This window comes from Cryptomeria japonica, chromosome 1, assembly GCF_030272615.1.
Source record: "Cryptomeria japonica chromosome 1, Sugi_1.0, whole genome shotgun sequence".
In the NCBI taxonomy this organism is placed as follows: domain Eukaryota; kingdom Viridiplantae; phylum Streptophyta; class Pinopsida; order Cupressales; family Cupressaceae; genus Cryptomeria; species Cryptomeria japonica.
Window position 1 is genome coordinate 369,177,807 of NC_081405.1, and position 14,929 is coordinate 369,192,735.

Genomic DNA, 14,929 nt, shown 5'->3' on the forward strand with positions numbered 1-14,929 from the left:
CCATTTAAACTCCTAGGAAAAAGATGCATAAGGTAAGTTTCATCATGAGAAAATTCCATGCTCATAGTACAAAACTCCCTAATGTGATCTTGAGGATCAGATTTTCCATCGTATTTGTCATATTTAGGAATCTCGCAATGTTGCGGAAATGGTATCATATTCATATTTTTATCAAAAGGATATGGGCATATATCTTCTAATGAATATTTCTTGGAGCTTGTCCCATTTTGCATGTCTTGTATATGTTGTTGTAGAGTTTGTATTTGTTGAGTAAGGTTTGACAATGGATTATCCACATATTTTCTCCTTGTTTCTTTGTGAGTTCTCTTATCACTGTGCTCTTTTCTTGTATCATCCTTTTCTTTCCTTGTTTCTTCATGAATTTCTTTGTTTACGTCCTCATTATTTGGAACATCTATGTTTTGGGTGTTACTTGCCTCCACATCTTGTTTCAAGATTTCTATGTTAAATTCTTGTGGTAGTTTAGCTCCAGATTTTGTCAACATCAAGAGATATTTTTCTTTTTATTTTGCTAACAATTTTTCCATTAGCCTATCAAATTTGAAATCTTGCTCAAGGTCTCTAATGGTATTATTGATTTCTTCTTCATCAACAGCGGTAAATCCAAAAGTGTGGAATACAGGAGTTTCTTCTTCCTCCATTTTTTGTTGTTTTCTAAGTTGCTTGTGTTGGGCTCTAGTCCAAACTGGCATGTGATTATTTCAAAAGTTGTTGAAAGTTCCAAAGGACAAAGTCAATAGGTGATTATTGGTTTAAGAAGATATGCTTTGTTGATCTTACCACTATTGTTTGTTCATTGGGATAAAGCATCTCTTTGTTGAAAGGCACGTCTTTAAGAGTTTCCCCGTCAAATTCTGTACCGCAGCCACGTAGGTAGTGACGAAAATGGTGTAGGAATGTCCTATGTTTCAATAAGATCTTGTGATTGATATATAAGAATCTTATCCTTTTCTAAGTAGCTTTATAATTGGGTTTTCTTTTCTTAAGGTGATACTTAAAAGTCATATAAGCATTTGGCAATTCACAAGTTTGTTTGATTCCAATGTTGGTGCAATTTTGGTTTTGATATAACCTAGGTTCAAAATAGGAAAGATATATCCAAGATTAGGAACCTAGTATAGTTTGATCAAGCTTTGTGATAGAGGATTTGATTATCCTGAAGAGAAACTTGACAAGGATGTTGATTTTTGCACTTAAGATGTTTGAATCAATACCTTGTTGAATGTTGATGTTTATAGAACCTTTTGGGTATAACCTGTTGGGTTAGTGACCTAGTTGTTTGAGCTAGTTCAAAAATACGTGATAGTTTAGAGACAAAACCTACTTCAAGAATTATTTTGATATCTTGATGATTTGATATTTCGATTTTGATCTAGCATTTCAAGTGTTGGAAAGTTTTTGTATTCCCCTTTTCAATCAAACTTTTTCAGTAATTTGTTGGATTTTTTCTCACTTGTAGATGATAATTTTCTTCAATTTTTGACCATTTGGAACATGTTACAGACATAGAAGACACATTGTCTAATAAATAAAATGCACAAGCAAGTACAATCCCTATGGCAGGCTAAGACAATAATTGTTGAATCTCATGTGGGGTTTCCCCCAAGGCTACACTACTCAAACCGGATATTTAGATGCTTGACCCCACTAGCTCCACCCTCGGCACTCACTTCTTCGGGGTAGCCAAGCACCAGTTTCCATGAAAACTCCCCATGGAAAACTTTATATCTCTACTAAGAATCGTATGTATGTGAGTCGCTTCAGAGGTTCGACCTCCTGTGCCAACAGCTAGAAGGATTTTGGCAACTAGTACAAGTGGTTTTTAGTAAAGGCTTTTGGTCATGTGGCCATACATGCGGCACTTTCAGCTCTGTAAATACAGAAGGTTCCCAGCCTATAGAGGTTACACTCTATAGGGTTTATGGGGAAACATAGTGTCGGTATGAACTTATCAGCACATGTTGTTTGGGACTTTCGTCACAAACATGATTTATTTATAGTGGATTGGAAGGACTCAGTATTAGCCCATTTCCACTTTAGGTCATTCCCCTCTTACTGGCCCCCTCAAGGCAGCTCGGGAAGGCAGGCCCTCTAAAGGATTTAATTGCTTGAAAGTAAAGAAAGCATAAAAGAGTGGGTTTGGCTTTTTGGTCACCCAATTAAGGGGAGAGCATATACCTATCACTTTCGAGACATAGAATACAAGCATTCTTTTTAACCTTTTCAAAGCAATTGTTGGCTAAGTCCTATTTGGAGATGTTGCTCCAACAAGCATGGTGTTCATTTTAGCCCTTTTAAAAGTCTATGTGCAACTATTTTGGAGAAAATACTAAAATGCAAGTTGCATGCTATCAATTCATCCTCTTAGTTAAACTAGATGAACAAGATATGATATATTACTTCCCAAATGAAGACTTTTAATTAACTAGATGATGAAATGCATAAAATTTGCCTTAAATGTAATCCTGCACATGCATGTTAGTAATCTAAAAAAATCTGATTTCTTAGACATTCGGACCTGCAAGAAAATTCTGTCAGTTTTATAAACAGAAGCGCTAATATAACATATGCGCTATCCTTTTGCTCAAAAGCGCTAACCTAGACTACAAAAGTGTTGCTCTGTGGATACAAAAGCGCGATTTCTTTGACATATGCGCTAACCTAAGGCACAAATGCGCAAACCTGTAATGCAAATGTGCAGATTTTAAGACCAAAGTGCTAACCTAGAATGCTCATGTGCTAAACTATAGTGCAAATGCGCTAACCTAGAAGTGCAAATGCGCTAACCTGCAGAACAAAAGCACTGTCAGAATTCACACATGCGTGAATCTGCATTACAAATGAGTTAATTTAACTATTTGTGAGATTTTTAAAAGTATATGAGAGGTTTATGAGCCCCATGGTGGGTGTCAAAATGTGTTGACTTGAATTTCATCCTCAGAATATTACCTATAATAAGTTAGTTTCACAAAATACAAATGGAAATGCATACAGGAAATCCAAACTCAACCAATGACACTGCATGAAATACATATGAAATAAAATATTAATATTACCTTCATGGCTTATGTCTCATTGTGTCCTAACTCCACCGCTCCTAGTTGCAGATCGTGTGCTCTTAGACAATGCACCGATAGCTTCCAACATGGCTTATGAAGAATGGACTGATAACTTGTAGTTAACTGATACTATGATATACAAATACTACATGATTATGGTAAAATGATTATGGTAAAATGACATATGATAATTGCTATTGCCATTTGCTTCAAAACTAAAACTCACAGATGCATATGATTATCTTGTAAAATGCACTTGAAGTCTCTTGAAGTCTAACTCTCTCTCAACTGAAGCTCTTGATTTTATAGACTTTGAGAGGATGTGGCTTAGATCAATGGTCATGATCAGATCTATAGATTTGGATGGCTGTGAGTAAAGGTGAAGGTTGAGAGAAAGGGGGAAGGAGAAGACAAGTTTCACTCATCTCACCTTGACTGGGTTGCTAACTGAGAGAATCTAGGGATGGTTGGAGGAAATTTAGGCATGAGAGGACAAGTGGACTCAAGTCCTTCCTAAGATGTAGAGGGTGTTGGAGAGAATATAGGAAATGATTATGAAATATGTGTACGTACACAATATTCATTGAATTTTGGAAGTTGGAGATAAATGATGAATTAATATTTAAGAAATATTAATTTCCTTAGCCACATGATGGATGAGTTGGCAAAGGGAAGATGAAGTGGAGATGAAGGGTGAGTTGGATAAGAAAGATTAAATAATTTAAGAAATTATATAATTTTTGAGACTATAGGATAAGAGAATAATTATTAAATATTAGATATTTAATTGTTTGGAGAAGATAATTAAATATTAGATATTTAATTAACTTGGTTAGAAGAATAATTAAATATTAGATATTTAATTAATTAGAGGAATAGGATAAATGAATTAATTAATAGAAATACATGAAAATGAATTAAATAAATTAATCTTTTCAAATTAACTATTTAAGAGAAGAATAATTATTAAATAAATATAAAATAATTGCTCATTGCCAATTTTATGTGTATACAATAAATATTAATTTTACAATATTTCTTATTGTTTGTCTAAAATTACACAAACAACACAGAAAGATAATGAAAGCATGTTATCGTTAATTTTAAATTGATGATTTTATTCTCAATAAGAAATAATAATTATTGATGATTTTAGACAAGCAATAAGAAATAAATCCAATGATAATATCAAATGTATTATCAGCAACACGAATTAGATTTACATTTGTAAGTGTTATTTATTGTAATATGAAATAAATAGATGACTTTGAATATCAATGCTTTCTTAGATTGAGCTTTTAAGTCTGGTTTTACATCTTATAAAACTTAACATTCAACTCTAGATTCTGAGTTTTATATTTTCACAATGACTATCCTAGTGGTGACATATAACTTAATTATTGATACGTATCATGTCAATAATTTCAAATAGTATTAATAACCTTAAAAATTTGCATTTATTAATACCAACATATATGATGATTAGTTGTCATCCCATGCTATCACTAATAAGACACAAAACTAATTAGAAAGTCCATGTATAAATTTAAACACATACTGTGTGCTGGAAATGTGGGATCAACCTGCATTGCAAGGAAACCAACTCAAACCAACACATGAAACATTGTATTAGAGGTTAGAAATAAACCAAACAAGTTAAATGAATCTAAACTCTTCAAAATCATTCCATGCTCCTCTATCTCTAAAGATCCTCAAGATTCGAGGTGGCCCTCAATTGGAAGAGAACTTGATCTCTTGGATGACAACCTAGAGAACGAGATTTAAATGATTCTTGGATCAAAATGGATGCAACTAAGATCCTAGTGAATGCTAAGATGATGGATGAGAGATAGGATGCAAGATGCAAGACTAAATGCTCAAGATGGTGAAGATAATGAAACTAGATTGATTCCAAATTGAAGATTAAATGATATTAGATGAGTTACTTAAGCTATGAAAAGATATGCATTTAAACTAGATGATGTCCTAAAACATGATGCAAATGCTAAATGCTACAATGCTATTGTTAATGCTTGAAGATGACTTTAATGAGCTCCTTAACTTGAAAAATTACTATAATTTAGATGCACAAAGAGATTGGATGATTTTGAAGAAGTAATGGGCTCTATTTATAGAGAAAACAGAGAAATGGATGGTTGAGATTGAGTAATCTCAACAAGGGCTAGGATTGAAAGTTATCAATCCATGTGAGGGATTCGATCCAATCCTAATTTGACAAATGTCACCTTAAGAGGACTTGAGAGGAGATGCAAGAGGCATTAAATGCCTGAAGAGACGTGGTGGTTACCTTAGGAGGTAAGGTTGTGGTTGGGTTAGTGGATAACAAATGGATAAATCCTTTACCCAAAGGGTTAACTCTTGTGCAAGGGTTAATAGGATAACCCAGGTCAAAGCCATGAGTGCTTGATAAGACCCTTGGGTTAGATGAGGGTTAAGTTAGAGAGAAAGCCTCTAACCATGAGGGGTATTGGCATTATGGATGAATTGATTATGTGTTGCATTGATGTTTTGTCATTGATGCCAACACTAGCTATTATGGATGGTTACTGGTAGACATGTTTTGGTTACCGGTTGAAGATCTAGTGTTACTGACATAAGAGATTATACATTGGACACTTCTAGCATGTTTGGATCTATGGAATGTGATTGGTTACATGTGATCCGTTCTTCTAGAGCATGTTTTGGTTAGTTGGTATTGGCGTGGTATTGGATACTATCATACACTCTTGTAAACCCTTACTGGCATTGGTCTAAGGCTTTACCGGTAGAGCTTTCTCTAAGGAATCATGACAAGATGTATAAGTGGTGTTGATGTGGCTTCTAGATTGATTTTAGGATGCTGAAGATGTTCTTTGATCATGCTTCAACTGCTTGAAGATATTGTTTTGGCGTGGTGGACCCAAAATAGGTTTGGTGCCTATCTAGGTTATGGATCGATATCATGATAATGTATACTCTACACGTTACTGGGATGTTTTAGGAGGATTTATGGATTTGTTATTGTTGTTTTGGTCTTAAGCTGATATGGCATATCATTGTAATATGGAATTATCTTATTGTAATATTTTGTAGGTGGCCAACCTAATTGGTTTAGATCTTAGGGTTGGTATAAATGATTAAAATATCTCATTGTAGAACGTGTGGTGTGAAAAAAGGTGTATCATGGTCATGAATTGTAATATCACATGCGAAGGATCAGGTCGATCATAGGTGATCGAATTGGGATTAAGAAAGAGGTCAAAGGCCTCCAATATTGAGCTTAACTGGGACTGTAATCAGGCATGGTAGATGTTATCTCTGGCAATTCACTTTATTGGATTTTTGTCCATTTATCTTGAGGTGGTTTTAACCTCTGTAGTCTGTGAGACTCTTTTGTAATGAGCAGTACACTCTAGGTAGTGTGCCTTCCTGCATGTGCAGGCCCCTCATTATATCACATATTTTCTGGAGAAGTATCATCTGACTGTGGGTATGCTTCCCACCATGGTTTTTCCCTTTTTGGGTTTTCCATGTACAAATCATGGTGTTATGTGGTATGGTTGCTTTGTATTGATTATCTGTTTAATTGTTGAGTTACATTGTTTACCGGTATCTGTGTCTACCGACATCTGTTTCTTCTTTATCGGTATTTGAATGTTTATGTGCTTTGGTTTAAGGTTATATGTTATAACTATTAACAACTGATTCAACCCCCCCCCCCCCCCCTCTCAATTGTTCACCGGTTATCCTAACAAGGGGATGTTGAATTAACCATTAATGGTTAATAGGACTTTGGGGGACAAATTTGTAAGAGTCCTTCCAAATTTGGGGAACTCAACAAGTTAGCTTGTTGAAGAGATAAAGTCTTAAATGCATTTAGAAGACTTTCTTCCAAACTTGAGAAGTGACCTCCTCAAATTTAGGGAAAGGAAATGATTAGGATATTAGACATGATTACGATGGGATTAGGAGGTTTCTAGAAGGGTAATTAGGATGCAAGTGGGAAATGTAGGATTTTGCAAGTGGGTGAGGGAAAATGAGATTTTAATTAAAATAAAATTTATTTAGTTCAATTTTGGTTGCAACTTGCCTTTGATAGATTTAAATAAATATTGATTTATTTAAATGTGAATTTTAATTTTGCAAGTGGGTGGTTTTAATTAAATGTAAATTTAATTAAAAATGGCTAGAAAGAGGGATTTAATTAAATGTTTTAGATAGAAGAAGGGGCATATTAATCAAATATTTAATTTGATTAATAGGCTAATTAGAAGAATAGGGATATTAATTAAATCTTAATTTAATTAATTAGAAGAATTAGGGATAATTAAATGAATAAAATTCACTTAATCTGTTGTGCAACTTTTAGGTGTCTACACATACAAATGCAAATGCAATATTTTGTTGCATTTATTAAAGTCTAGTGTATATATTTTTCTAATTTTAATTTTAAGTTTGGTTTTATATCTTATAAAACTTAACATTCAACTCTAGATTCTGAGTTTTATATTTTCACATTGACTATCCTAGTGGTGACATATAACTTAATTATTGATACGTGTCATGTCAATAATTTCAAATCATATTAATAATCTTCCAAATTTGTTTTTAATTGATGAGGAGGAGTTTTTATAGTGGGTTAATGTAATTCTTTTAACTTGGAAAGATGTAGAATGTATTTTTATATATATATATTTGTAAATATAAATATATTTATAAATGTGTATGTGTAAATACGTATGTATCTTTAAAAGAATTATATCAATAAATTATATCAGGGATCTCTAGAAAATGGTCTAATGGATATAATAGTGCTACTATAATGGATATGGCTCAAGAATTATTGATATAATTTTTTTATGTATTAGAAAGTCCTTATGTGTCCTCATTCATCCATGTTGCACTCCCAATTCAAAATAATATCACTGTAAAGCGGAAAATCGAACCCTAGGTGCTCCCCCACTCCATGTAGAGAGAAAGGAGGTCACTAGGATTGACGGTTTTCACTTAGAAGAGACTTTACATTCAAAAGAGGGGTTGAAACCCACAAGATCCAATCCCACACAATGCAAGACTGGATTCTAAATGAGTTTCAAGGGTTGAGACATCAAGGATACCCTCTTTTGTAAAGAATGTAGATAGAATGATTGAACTAGGAATGCATGTAAAGTAAGAAAGATTCGCTTGTAGACAGAGATAGGGACATGGGATGAAGCTACGGACCTGAAATTAGCAGTAAAATGTCGAGACGGTGCTGTCCTGCAAATTTGAGTGAAAGTTGATGGGACGATGGCGCCCGGAGTGCACACGGTCCTCCGAAAAATCCGCGAAACGAAGGGGGATCTGTTTGTCTCTGCACAAGGATTCTAGATCTTCAATTACAGCCGCGTACCTGCAACCTACACACAGAAAAGAGAGGACGATTGGGGGGTTAGGGATTAGGGGTTTGCCTTTAGGTCAAACCCCGGTTTTGGAATTAACCAAGAAATAAGAATGCTGTAAATGTAAATGTTTGTAATGTAATCAAGTACTAATACCTCGTTGTAAGAATGTTTGTATTCTTACATGTGAAGGTGTAATGATGTTGTATGTTGTATGTTGTAAGTGATCTCCTCTTCAATGGTTGAATCCTTGTCTTGAATGCAACACCTAGCCTTGAATGGAGACTTAGAATGCTTGAATGCTTGAATGTTCGAATGTTTTAATATTGCTTCCGCGTCTTGCACACATATGTTTTTTGCCCTCCTTTTCGGGGAGGGGAAACATAGTTTATATACTTGTCAATTAGGGTTAGGAGACTAATTTTTCTGACCTTAGGCTGACCTAGGAACATTATTTTCCAAATTGCAAACTTAAAGACCCGATGCCCAACAAGAGACCGGGCCCAAAATAGGGCCAGGGACCAGGGCGCTGGGCACCATGGTCCTAAGGGACCAGGGCACTAGGCGCCATGGTCCTGAAGGACCAGGGTGCTAGGCGCCATGGTCCCATCTCTCGGGACAGCAGGGTGCAAGGAGGATCAGGCCAAGGTGCAGAAATATGCAGTTTTTGATGTCGTAAATAGGTTTCGGGGTCTCCATTCAGGTTCAATGTTGTGCTGCCATCGTGAAGACCCAAATGCAGTCGAAATTGCAAGTGTCACAATTTTAGGACGCTACAATCACAATAAAATATGATTGTGAAATTTATATCACTGAATCATATTATATCAATAATTCTTGAGCCATATCCATTATAGTAGAAAAATTACATACATTGAAAAACCTACCTTAATAGGTACCCATGAATTACCAATACATTTGGTAAACCATTGGGTTGTGTTAGTAATACTACATGTGTTTATGGGCCTGTGTAACTCAATTTTATTATTACTTACAATAATAATCATATATCAATTTGATTCATTTACTAATAAAAAAATATTAATAATAATAGAGGAAAGCTTATAATAAGGATTATATACTTACAAAATGAAACTTATAAATGAATTCATTTGACCCCCAAAATGTAATGTAAAGTTGTTTTTTTGTCACCATTTTGATAAGTGCAGAGGAGACTCCATTGTAGGTATGACTTAAGACTAGAGAGGTTCTATCCAAGAAGGTTCGATCTAAGATGTTTTGATTTATCCATCTTCAATTAATTCCTTCAAATGAAACTAAGACTTAAATAATTATATTTTTATAAAAAATATATAATTTCAAGATGTACCAAAATTTGTAACCCATTATTATAAGATTAAACATATATCATCTAATTACAAAAATTCCCTCACCCTCCATTTACTCTTAGAGACATTTTTCTTTATTTTTCTCTCTATCGATGCCCTTCCACACATTAAATTATCCTCAACACTTTAAACTGGTGGATGTCTTTACTATTCCCCTATGATTTGATTGGAATTGGATTTTATCAAGCAAATTAACCACCTCACTTCTTGCACAATACTCAATTGCATCAGTTTCAACTTTCAAAGTTTCCAAAGCCTCACAATAGATCGAATGCCTATTGTCACAAAACTTTTTTATGCGTTTTACATTTTATATTTCTGCTATTGTCTTCTTGATTCGCTTTTTATTGTTATCTTTTTGTCTTCACACTGTCGTTTTAATTTTAGCTGGTCTATTCTACCACATTTTGCATACATATCTAGTTGGATGGGATTATAGCTAAAGTAGACTTTGGTATGGACCATGGATACATTACTATATACTAATGGTGGGAACTTAATATATGGAATATCGATTGTATAGTCACAATTTCTCTCATAACCTATTTTTTCATTAATGTATTCATTTATAGCTTATTATAACTTTTTGAAATGTATTAAATCATATTTTTAGGGGTTTGTTCATGGTATGGTTGTTTATTAATCTAGTAAGCATTAGGGATAACACATCAATATCAAAATCTAAAATTTATAAATAATTTGTAATTTAATCTTTCCTTTCAGAATTGGTCAAGTCTAATAATTTTAGATTTCATATATTGGATCAAATTAGTTGTTGCATTAGATATTAATAATTTGATTTGTTGATCTTAGCTTGTGTATGGATATTTTGAAATTATATACTTAATTCTTTAATCTCATTTTTTATTGTGTTGAAATTGGTCTTATAGTGGCTAGAAAAGGAAAGCATACATACCAAGTTCAATGATGACTTTATTCGCCAACAAAGAACCCATGTGACATGAAAATGACTTTATCTTTACTATTGTTAACACATGGTGGTGCCTAGTTAGCTCATATACCCCTCCTTTGCCTTTTATTTTGTGTTTACTAGTCCTTTGTTTCATCTTCATGTTTTTTTAATTTCAAAATTTATATTTTAACCTTTATAAATTGGTTTCAAGTTAAGTCAAATTGTCTAAGTGACTATTAAACTACTCAAGAATCTTCATGTTTTTCAAATATCAAAACTTGTACTTTAACTTTTGGTTTATAAATTGGCCTCAAATTGAATCAAATCATCTAAGTGATTATTAAACTACTCAAGCAATTTTTAAATCACCTTGCAAAATTTTATTACTATAAAGTAAGTGTCTGTATAAATTAAGTTTCTATGCATACATTTTTGCATGCATCCATCTTGGCACTACTTTTGGAATATGGAATATTTTAAACCTGATCTTAAATTATGCATAGAATCATTTAACTCCTCTTCCTTCTCACAATCATAGATTTAAGATTATTAGACACCTAAAAAATGTCCATTTTATTTATATCATCTAATTCATCTAATCATCACATAGGTCATGATTTTAGATAATTCATTTAATCGTCATATCATCTAGTACACACAACACCACCTTATCATCTAATGCCTAACAAATTAATTAAATAATTCTTAAGTTATTTAATTAATTTCATTCATCGATTTTTCCCATTTCATCCTCTTTAATTAAATATATTGATAGTTATTTAATTAATTCATTAATTTATTCCTTTTATCCACATTAATTAAGTATTTTTTTATTATTTAATTAACCTTGTCAATTTAATCTAGTTCACAATAATTAAATAATTATAATTATTTAATTAGCTATTTTTTCATAAATAAACAAATAAATTTAATTTATTTTCCCATCATGAAATTGAATTAAATAAAATTAATTATTTAATTTTATTAACAAATCCTCATGCACCTCTAACACATCAATTCACTCACACTCACTCTCAATCTATCAGTCAATTTCAAGTAAAAGATCTTGTTGAGGAAAGAATCAAAATAATGTTTCCTTAAAAAATATTGAGACTATTCATGTTTATTGCATATTCACTGGTCAAATATCATCCACCACCTATCCCAAAAGTTGTTCTTAATTTTCTTATACTTGGACTAGTGGATTGAAAATACTTTGTAGCTTCGATTTAATGATGTATTAGCTTTTAGGTCAATGAACAATGTTGATAATTTGTCTTTATTATGTTTTCACCCTTCATCCTCTCATAAGATGCTTTTATGTTTACAAAATTGTAAACAATTTTCTATATGTCTTTTCCTTGCATTTATTTTTATTATGCTTGAATCAATGTGAGATATCAAAGATGCCAATGATGTTCCAAGAGCATGGTAGTTAAACATTAGTTTTTTTAAATTTTTCAATCAAAATTTTAAGCTTTATTTTGTTGTCTTCAATTTACTCTTAAATATTTTGTTTCTTGCTTTGAGAAGATTTTGAGAGGGTTTGTACATCATGTCTCTTCAAATTTATTTTATACATGCATTTCATTAAGGGGAGGAACTTGAGTTGCAAGAGAGTTTAGATTGGTTGAAAACAAAATTTGATAAATTAAAATTAATTCAATAAAATATAATTTAATCTTAAATATAATTATCAAAATATTGATATATCATACCTCTTGCATGTGTTATCCATGAAAATTTAAATTTTTCCGCCATGTCACAAGTTGTTTCATGTCTTGAGGTTTTTCTCTAGGTTCCCCTTTATTCTCTTTAATAACCTGAATCTTGGGTTGTGGCTTTTATCTATTTTCAAACTTAGTCGCCAGCCCCTTGCATTTTCTTAACCTTGTCGCGAGGTTCTAAGGTTTTGTAAGTTCCCGATCATCCAACATGGTTGTGGAAAATCATAAAAGGCCGATGATTCTCTGTGAAGACTCATAGGAGGTCGGATTTCTAGTTGATTTTTGAACAAGTTTGAAAGTTGTGAATATGTCTGATTCCTCGACATGCTTTGTTTTATCATCAGATTTGGTGATTCATGAAGTCTTTAAGGGGAATCCACACACTTGACTTAGAAGATGGTGCATTTCTCAAGAAAATGTCCTGAAGGGTTGATACAACAGGTCCACTGAAGTGGTGACATATGTGCTGATAGGAGTGAGCCATAATTAATTGCTGCCAAAAAATGAGTAAGGTTATCTACTCGACAAAGGCAGTCACCTCTGCCATTACCAATTCCACTTGTCATGCCACCATGTGACACACACTCTCCAAGGAACAAATCAGAAGAAGATTCACAAAGTACCATCATTAATGACAGGTTAAGAAGTTAAGGACATGTAAAGGTAGCAACATGTGTTGTAAAACTTGATACTATCACCCTTGTAGATAAAATTTAATGCACCACCTTTTGAAACTGGCCGAAGAAATGTATGTTATCATGAGCCTCCTCTATCAAAATGGCTTTACCCCATGATGGTGAGCTACCATTTGATAATCCAGACTTAGATTGGCCAAAAAGTGAGCAAGAAAATATCATCAGAGAATTGCGGTCTTTTGCAAAGAAACAACGTATTGACTTCGACGAATATAGAAAAAATATCTTTCTGTTGGGAAATATCATGGAGTAGGTTGAGAACCATGAACAACGTCTATAAGAAGAGCTTGCTGCAGAAAGGGTTCTTGATAATTAGTTTTCAAATAGCACACAGGATGGTACTCAAGTAAAGGTCCTATGATCCAACCCGATGTTGAACACTTGTAAGATGATATTCTCCTAGACTTGAGTGACCTTTCCTGGGAACTCATAAGGGATGAAGATGAATTTACAATGGTCTTCTGGGTGTTGATTGAAGAGGAGACAATAGTTGAAAGGATCGACAACCAGATTGCAAGTTAGAACCCAGTGCCTGATGAAAAAGAAGGAGCATGAAATTAGTAGTTCAAGAGTTTAGTGTTAATAGGGTTTAAATGATAATTTTTGTTTTCTTTAAAATCATGTTTAAAATGGTCATTTTCAAGACTATTACTCTAAAGAAACTGTTTCTTGGAAACAGAAAAAGGGAACTCTAGGTATAGGTAATGCCCGCCAAAATACCCTAGAGAAATACACTAACTAACATGCAAAAAATAGCGATAACATTTTTATTTTTTTAAACATTTATACATGCATCCAATACAATAAATTCTCATATGCAATAACATTCATTATCTTAATAATATTAAATCAATGTGAATTATGAACACCAATAAGATACACAAGCAGAATTAAACACAACTACATCAATAACATTTATCTTACCTAGGGTATCTCAACGCCATTACTTAAACTAAACAATTAACAAATCCTAATTATGATATCATTTAACTTCATAACCCATGTGCAATCTAACTTACTATCATTAATTCCTTTCACACAACCATATATGGTTCATTACTTAATCCTAGAATGATTACATCCATTTATGAATACTCAACCATCCCATAAGGTTCATTTTAAACACCAATACTGAATGTTCCTAATCCCAACCATTCTTTTCTTTTAACATGAAATAAACATTTCAATACCAATTACCACATTATTAAATCATAGCAATATGAACTAACTACACCATCACAAGCATAGCACTAAGTACACATCCATAGATTCAAAATCCATTATTCTCATTATTAAACATTCCCAAGATGCACATGATACATCATTGTTTTCCCTAATAACATCTACTAGATACATGAATGCAATGTCTTTACAACAATGAACATGGTTATCAAATACAATTACATATACATGTCAAATGAATCATGAACAATAATCTGCTACGAATATCCATCCATGAGCTGAAGAGATAAGAGATCCACATCCATGCAAGGCATCCAAGAAACACATCCACATAAGAACATCCCAATGGAATAAAGGCACCAACCACCCGACCATGTGGAACCAAAGGAACAACCCCTCATGCTAGGAGATGACACAAGATCCCATGCACAATCTAGATATAAGATGACACCTATCAACCCAAGAGGAAACAACTCTAACACAACCAAGGAAACACATACCAAACAATCAAGAAATCTCTAGAGGCAACTCAACAACAAGGCATAAGGAACTAGGACCAACATGTAGGGAAAAAGTGTCATCACATGCTACCACATAGGAGA